Genomic DNA, 9,158 nt, shown 5'->3' on the forward strand with positions numbered 1-9,158 from the left:
ACCTGTAATCCAGCACTTTGGGAGGCCGAGGTGGGCGGATCACGAGGTCAAGAGATCAAGGCCATCCTGGCCAACATGGTGAAATTCCGTCTCTACTAAATATACAAAAATTAGCTGGGTGTGGTGGCGTGTGCCTGTAGTCCCAGCTACTCAGGAGGCTAAGGCAGGAGAATTGCTTGAACCCGGGAGGCGGATGTTGCAGTGAGCCGAGATTGTGCCACTGCACTCCAGCCTAGCACCTGGCGACAGAGTGAGACTCTGTCTCAAAAAAAAAAAAAAAAAAAAAAAAAAAAAATGTACAGCTTCTTCCTTTTGCTGCCTGACTGCTGCCATCATGGGTGGCATGCATGCTCCCAGGAAGGGCCTGTCCCAGTTGGATCTGTCCTATCACTGCTGCATCCCCACCTTGGCTGAAGTTGACATCTGATGAAGTGAAGGAGCAGATTTACAAACTGGCCAAGAAGGGCTGACTCCTTCACAAATCGGTGTGATCCTGAGAGACTCACATGGTGTTACACAAGTAGATTTTGTGACCGGCAATAAAATCTCAAGAATTCTCAAGTCCAAAGGACTTGCTCCTGATCTCCCTGAAGATCTCTACCATTTAATTAAGAAAGCAGTTGCTGTTTGAAAGCATCTTCAGAGGAACAGAAACGATAAGAATGCTAAATTCTGTCTGATTCTGATAGAGAGCTGGATTCACTATTTGGCTTGATATTATAAGACAAAGTGAGTCCTCCCTCCCAGTTGGAAATATGAGTCATCTACAGCCTCTGTCCTGGTCGCATAAATTTGTCTATGTACTCAAGTAACAAAGTAATTGTTTAAAAATTTCTTAAATGTACAGATTCTATAAGCCCAAAAACACCTAAAACAAAGTAAAAATACCAGCCACAGTCAGAAAGAAGATATTTGCAGCCAGGCACGGTAGCTCACGCCTATAATCCAGATACTCTGAGGTCAGTATAGGATTGCAGGAGTTCGAGACCAGCCTGGGCAACATAGTAAAACCCTGTCTCTACAAATATTTTAAAATAAACCAATAAATAAAAGAAAATATTTGCAATGCACAATCAGTACCTAGGATGTGTAATCAACCACTAAGAAAAAGGAAAGTCACGATCAGGCATGGTGGCTCACAACTGTAATACTAGCACTTTGGAAGGCTGAGGCAGGCACATGCCTTGAGCCCAGGAGTTTGAAACCAGCCTGGGCAACAAAGTGGGACCCTGTCTCTATAAAAACATACAAAAATTAGCCAGGTGTGGTGGCATGTAGTCCCAATACTCAGGAGGCTAAGGTGGGAGGCTGAGGCTGCAGCGAGCCATGGTCACATCACTGCACTCCAGCCTGGGCAACAGAGCAGGTCTCCGTCTCAAAAAAAAAAGTGGGGGGTGGGCAGAAGGGGTGGCTTTCAAATCTATAATCCAAGCACTTTGGGAGGCCAACGCAGAAGGATTGGCACCAGCCTAGGCAACACAGTGAGATCTAACTCTACAAAAAATGTTTAAATTAGCCAGGCATGGTGGTAAATGCCTATAGTACCAGCTAATTGGAAAGCTGAGGCTAAAGGATCACTTGAGCCCAGGGCTTCAAGGCTGCAGTGAGCTATGATCTTGCCACTGCACTCCAACCTGGGCAACAGAGTGATACTGTCTCAAAAAAAAAAAAAAATTTAGATATATTCACACAAAAATTTGGACACAAATGTTCATAGCAGTCATAATAACTAAACAGTAAAAACAATACAAATGTTGAACTGATGAATGGGTAAACAAAATGTTATATAACCATATAATAGATTATTATCCCGTCATAAAAGGAATGAAATACCACATGGATGAATCTTGATAATAAACTAAGTGAAAGTAGCCAGACACAAAAGGCTCCATGTTGTATAATTGTATTCATATGTAATGTCCAGAATAGGCAAATCCATGGAGAAAGAAAGCAGATGGTTGCCAGGGTGCAAGGAGGGGGAACAGGGTGTGACTGCTAACAAGTAGGTTTCTTCCTGGGGTGATGAAAATGTTCTGGAATAGTCATGATGGTTGTACAATGTAGTGCATATCATTAAAAACCACCAAATTGCACACTTGAAATGGTAGATTTTATTATGTGAATATCTCCATTTTTAAAAAAGGAATTAACTAATAATACAAACAACATGTAGAAAAATGTTTTTAAACACTATGCTGATCAAAACAACCCAGACATGAGGCTGGATGCAGTGGCTCATGCCTGTAATCCCAGCACTTTGGGAGGCTGAGGCAGGAGGATTGCTTGAGCCTGGGAGGTTGAGGCAGCAGTGAGCCATGATTTTACCACTGCACTCCAGCCTCAGTGACAGAGTGAGACCCTGTATCTCAAGAAAAAAAGAAAGCAAGAAAGAAAAAAAACAAAGAAAGAACCAGAAAAAAAGCAAGATATATTTCTTATCTACCAGATTAGCAAAGTGTTACAGTGTGATTAAATGTAGAAATGGCAAGGATATTGAACAACAGGACTCAAACATGAACATGAAGCTGAGCTAAAAAGGCAAGCTGCGGACTCCATTGATTATAACATATATAAAAATAGTTTATGCTAAACAATGTTATATTTTATGTAGATATATAATCATATATTAAATGTATTTTTAAGTACATGGAAATAACATCAAAGTCAGGAGAGTGCCACTTTCTGTGGAAATAAAGGGATTTCAATGGGAAAGAGGCACTAAGTTAACTTCAACTGCAAATTTTTTTTTATGAGACAAGGACTCACTCCGTCGCCCAGGCTGGAGTGCACTGGCACGATCTTGGCTCACTGCAACCTCTGCCTCCTGGGTTCCAGTGATTCTCCCACCTCAGCCTCCTCAGTAGCTAGAACTACAGGCATGTGCCAACATGCCCGGCTAAATTTTGTATTTTTTTGGTAAAGACAGGGTTTTACCACGTTGGCCAGGCTAGTCTCAAACTCCTGGCCTCAGGTGATCCACCCACCTTGGCCTCTCAAAGTGCTGGGATTACAGGCTCAATGGCATTTTTAATGTTTTATTTCTTTAGTTGGGTAGTGGGTATACAGATGTTCACTGTTATCATCCATTGTTTTTTATATGCCTGAAGACTTTATAATGACTTTTATACATAATTTCCTCTTCTACCTTTCTAAAGCATATGTTTCTTTCTTTTTTTTTTTTTTTTTTAAGACAGAGTCTCACACTTTCCCCCAAGCTGGAGTTCAGTGGCGCAATCTCAGCTCACTGCAACCTCTGCCCCACAGGTTCAAGTAATTCTCCTGCCTCGCCCTCCTGAGCTGGACTACAGGCACACCCCACCATGCCTGGCTAATTTTTGTATTTTTAGTAGAGATGGGGTTTCAACATGTTGATCAGGCTGGTCTCAAACTCCAGACCCTTTTTTTTGTTTGTTTTTAGACAGAGTCTCGCTCTGTCCCTCGAGCTACAGTGCAGTGGCATGATCTTGGCTCACTGCAACCTCCGTCTCCTGGGTTCAAGTGATTCTCCTGCCTCAGCCTCCCAAGTATACGCCACCATGCCCAGATAATTTTTGTATTTTTAGTAGAGATGGGGTTTCACCATGTTGCCCAGGCTGGTCTCGAGCTCCTGGCCTCAAGAGATTCACCCGCCTCAGCCTCCCAAGGTGCTAGGATTACAGGGGTGAGCCACCATGCCTGGCCTAACCTGTATAATTTATTAAAATATTGGTGCTAAGCCATTACAGCAAATGCTCTGAAGATTTTTTTTCTTTTTTAATATAAGTTGAAAATAAAGCAAAATTTAAGCATTTAAAAACCGAATTCCTTATGCCAATCAAAATGTGTTTTTCTTCACTGTATCTATCAAAAACTGAAGAAGCAGAACAAATCAATCTGTGAAATAAAAGAAACACATGCTTCAGCCAGGCACAGTGGCTCACTTCTGTAATTCCACCACTTTAGGAGGCTGAGGTAGGAGAATCACTTGAACCCAGGAGGCAGAGGTTGTGGTGAGCCAAGATTACGTCATTGCACTCCAGCCTGGGCAACAAGAGTAAAACTCTGTCTCAAAAAAAAAAAAAAAAAAAAATTCTACAGGTTGAGAAATAGGTACAATTTGTTTTAAAAGCCCATTGGATATTACACTGTCGGCTAATAAAATTTAATTTTAATCTTTCTAAGGGCTGAAAAATTCTGCTTTTTTACAAATTATTTGGTTCTAAAATGACATATATAACAATAACTATCAATTAAAGTCAATTTGGCCCTTAATTTGGTGCTTGAGATGTGACTCAAAGTTCCCCACACATCATTACAAAAATGGAGCTGCTGCTGCACAAAAAGAAATGGAGTTTCTGCCAGGCGCAGTGGCTCATGCCTGTAATCCCAGCACTCTGGGAGGCCAAGGTGAGTGGATGACCATAGGTCAGGAGCTTGAGACACACCTGGCCGACAGAACAAATCCCCGTCTCTACTAGAAATAGGAAATTTAAAAAAAATTAGCCAGGCATGGTGGCATGCACCTGTAATCCCACCTACTTGGGAGGCTGGGGCAGGAAAATAGCCTAAACCCTGGAGGCACAGGACGCAGTGAGCCAAGATTGCACCATTGCACTCCAGCCTGTGCGACAAGAGTGAAGCTCTGTCTCAAAAAAAAAAAAAAAAAAAAAAGGCTGGGTGTGGTGGCTTATGCCTGTAATCCCAGCACTTTGGGAGGCCGAGGCAGGCGGATCACAAGGTCAGGAGATTCAGACCAGCCTGGCCAACATGGTGAAACCCCATCTCTACTAAAAACACAAAAATTAGCCGAGTGTGGTAGCACACACCTGTAATTCCAGGTACTTGGGAGGCTGAGGCAGGAAAATTGCTTCAACCTGGGAGGCTGGATTGCAGAGAGCTGAGATGGCACCACTGCACTTCAGCTCTGGACAACAGAGCAAGACTCATCTCAGGAAAAAAGAAAAAGAAAAAATGTTCCGCCTGGGACGGTGGCTCACGCCTATAATCCCAGCACTTTGGGAGGCCAAGGTGGGTAGATAACCTGAGGTCAGGAGCTCCAGATCAGCCTGGCCAACGTGGTAAAACTCCATCTCTACTGAAAATAAAAAAATTATCTGGGCATGGCAGCATGTGCCTGTAATCCCAGCTACTCAGAAGGTTGAGGAAGGAGAATCGCTTCAGCTTGTGAGGTGGAGGTTACTACAGTGAGCCACCATTGCACCACTGCACTCCAGCCTGGGTGACAAGAGCAAAACTCTGTCTCAAAATAAAAAATAAATAAATAATTTCTAAAAAACTGTTATGAGGCCGGGCGCGGTGGCTCAAGCCTGTAATCCCAGCACTTTGGGAGGCTGAGGCGGGTGGATCACGAGGTCAAGAGATCGAGACCATCCTGGTCAACATGGTGAAACCCCGTCTCTACTAAAAATACAAAAAATTAGCTGGGCGTGGTGGTGCGTGCCTGTAATCCCAGCTACTCAGGAGGCTGAGGCAGGAGAATTGCCTGAACCCAGGAGGCGGAGGTTGCGGTGAGCCGAGATCGCGCCATTGCACTCCAGCCTGGGTAACATGAGTGAAACTCCGTCTCAAAAAAAAAAAAAGTTAAAACTGTTATGAATTCAAATATCATGTTTTGATATACCTACCAACTCTCATTTTAAAAAATATATACTAATCTTTAACAGAAAATTTACATTGTTACTTTCTTCATATACTTTGTTTCCATTCTACTTCCCCCACTTAATTTTGCCCTGGTATATTTTTTAAACATTTGTCAAATTTTATCAAATCTTACACTTAAGTTTTATGCACTACACTGTAATTTTGACCTCAAAATTTTTGTTGTAAAACAAACAAAAAGATAATTAAATATGGGTAAATTAAAGAGAACTCATAAAGGGGAATTCTTTTGTTCTGACGAATACTTTGAAAGCAATAGGTTTGGGAGGAGTCAGCCTGCCTTACTCCAGTGGCAGCTGACCCAATATACACGATTTGTGCAAACTAATCATAATTAGACCAGGCTACACAAAGGAAAGGAAGCCACCTTATATCCTCTCTTCTCATTGTGTCCTTAGCACACGGTACACAGGTGTTCAGCATATTTGCTGAACAAACTTCTATAACCAAAGTTTAAAAGGACCTACTGTAATATATTTTTATACTTGAAATTCTGCAAACACTCCATTACATTTCTCTGCAAAAACAAAAAGTCAGCTTCCAATTTCACTATTTGAAATTTCCTGTGCTACTTGGTGCGGTGTAGTCCCAGCTACTTGCGATGCTGAGGCGGGAGGATAGCTTGAGCCGGGGGCTTGGTGCTGCAGTGAGTTATGATCACACCACTGTATTTCAGCCTGAGTGACAGAGGAAGACTCTGTCTTTTTTTCTTTCTTTTATTTTTTTGTTTTGAGATGCAGTCTTGCTCTGTCGCCCAGGCTGGAGGAGTGCAGTGGTACAATCTCGGCTCACTGTAACCTCCTTCTCCCAGGTTGAAGTGATTCTCGTGCCTCAGCCTCCCAGAGGCTGGGATAAAAGGCGTGCACCATTATACCTGGCTAATTTTTTTTATTTTTCGTAGACACTGGGTTTCACCATGTTGGCCAGGCTGGTCTTAAACTCCTGGCACCTCAAGTGATCTGCCACCTCAGTCTCCCAAAGTGCTGGGATTACAGATGTGAGCCACTGCACCTGGCCTGAGACTCTGTCTCTGAAAAAAAAAAATTCCTGTGACTGTAAACTGTGTCAAATTTTTTTTATCAAGTTACCACTACAAGAATTAATAGGATGCAATTGATCAAAACATGAATATTATAAAATTCAGTATATAATTAATAAAACAGGGCTGGGCACGGTGGCTCACGCCTATAATCCCAGCACTTTGGGAGGCCAAGGTGGGCAGATCACCCGAGGTCAGGAGGCAGGTGTATCTCTCGAGTCCAGGAGCCTGGGCAACATGGCAAAACCCATGTTCCAGCTACTCAGGAGGCTTCGGTGGGAGGATCACTTGGGCCTAGGAGGTGGAGGTTGCAGTGAGCTGAGATCACACCACTGCACTGCAACTTGGGCAACAGAGTGAGACCCTGTCTCAAAATAAAGTAATAATTTATAGATAACATATTCTCATTCCCTTTCTCTTTCTCTGTCTACACTTTGTTGAAGACATCAAGTCGTTTTCCTAAACTTTCTGCCAGAGTTTTGTTCATTGCAGCTTTGTGGTGTTCTTTTACCATCTTTCTCTGTAGATAGGTAATTATTATTTTTTTCCTTTTCTGTGCCATGAAATCTGCTTTATTTTCATTATTCATAACAATAATTTTCTATCACATCCCAGGGCAAGCTGGAGAAAATGGCAGTCTGACTTGGGGGGGGTTCCCTGCAGAGCCCCCAAGGCCTGTGGCATGGGTATGGCATGCCCAGACTCATAGTGCAGCTTATGGCTTGGGCCCACCTTACAGGTGGCTCTGACCCTAGACCTTCTCTCTGTAGAGCCCTAGTTCCTTTTACTGGTAAATGGTCTTGTACACAGTAGTCTGGACACTGAGGGACAGACTCTCCGTATCTTTTGGAAAAGGCTGATGCTATTACTAGATGGTCAAGTATGCTCAACAGATTGGAGTATTTTGTGGCTTTTTTTTTTTTTTTTTTTTTGAGAAGGAGTTTTGCTCGTTGCCCAGGCTGGAGTGCAATGGTGTGAGATCTCAGCTCACTGCAACCTCTGCCTCCTGGGTTCAAGTAATTTTCCTGCCTCAGCCTCCCGAGTAGCTGAGATTACTGGCATGTGACACCACACCAGGCTAATTTTTGTAGTTTTAGTAGAGACAGGGTTTCACCAGGTTGGCCAGGCTGGTCTTATACTCCTGACCTTGTGATCCACTTGCTTCAGCCTCCCAAAGTGCTGGGATTACAGGTGTGAGCCACCATGTCCAGCCAAAAAAAAAAATTTTTTTTTGAGACGGAGTCTTGCTCTGTCACCCAGGCTGGAGTGCAGTGACATGATCTCGGCTCACTGCAAACTCTACCTCCTGGGTTCAAGAGATTCTCATGTCTAAGCCTCACAAGTAGCTGAGGTTATAGGTGCACACCACCATGCCTGGCAAATTTTTTTGTATTTTTAGTAGAAATCGGGTTTCACTATGCAGGCCAGGGTGGTCTCGAACTTCTGGCCTCAAGTGATCTGCCAGCCTTAGCCTCCCAAAATGCTGGGATTATAGGTATGAGCCCTCATAAAACATTTTTAAAAAGCAACGAACTGATAATCATATATCTTTGCAATAGAATTTGTTGCCCATCTTTAGAGTCATTCACTTTCTCACTTCTTCAAAAGTACTTCTTAAAAAAAAATACTTAGATCAAAAGGTTTCCAGTGACTGCTAAATACACTAGTTACTCTCCTGCTTAAAGCCAGAAAGGGATGATACATTAAAATATTTCAATACAAATTTTTCAATACAATATTTTTATTAAATATTTGTATCAGGGCTGGGCACAGTGGCTCACGCCTGTAATCCCAGAACTTCGGGAAGCCAAGGCAGGAGGATCACCTGAGGTCAGGAGTTCAAGACCAACCTGGCCAACATGGTGAAACTCTGTCTCTACTAAAAATACAAAAATTAGCCAAGCATGGTGGCACATGTCCGTAATCCCAGCTACTAGAGAGGCTGAGACAAGAGAATCGTTTGAACCCAGGAGGCGGAGGCTGCAGTGAGCCAAGATCACACCACTGCACTCCAGCCTGGGTGACAAAGCAATACTCCATCTCAAAAAGAAAAAAATATATATATACATATATATGTTATATATATACACATACATAATATATATATATTTTTTTGAGTCATCTCTTCCACGGCCATCCCACAGGGTTTTACACCCTGAGACAACGCACCTTAGTAAGGTTCTGGATGAGTGAGAGGAGTGCTTTTTGTTTGTAAACTGGGAGTTGGAATTGTGAAAGAAGAACCTGGAGCCTTTTTACCACAGGCAAGTTATCAGGCCTACTTGTTTTATGGATGTCCACATTAAAGTTGAGGACTTGGAAACTGGTGCCTTTAGCTGGCTGGGCGTGGTGACTCACGCCTATAATCCTAGCACTTTGGAAGGCCAAGGTGGGCAGATCACCTGACGTCAGGAGTTCAAGATCAGCCTGATCAACATGGAGAAACCCCATCTCTACTAAA

At 42.9% G+C, this 9,158-nt stretch overlaps 1 protein-coding gene and 1 pseudogene across 2 annotated transcripts in view; one reads left to right on the forward strand and one right to left on the reverse strand.

Annotated features, from left to right (window-relative positions):
- KCNG3 (potassium voltage-gated channel modifier subfamily G member 3) overlaps nt 1–9,158 on the reverse strand; it is a 61,427-nt gene that overhangs the window by 31,284 nt on the left and 20,985 nt on the right. The gene's annotated exons all lie outside the window — the stretch shown is intronic.
- On the forward strand, nt 298–828 carry LOC116524225 (annotated as a pseudogene).

This window comes from Sapajus apella, unplaced genomic scaffold (genome assembly GCF_009761245.1).
Source record: "Sapajus apella isolate SASKATOON/1434 unplaced genomic scaffold, GSC_monkey_1.0 scaffold44, whole genome shotgun sequence".
NCBI lineage: Eukaryota > Metazoa > Chordata > Mammalia > Primates > Cebidae > Sapajus > Sapajus apella.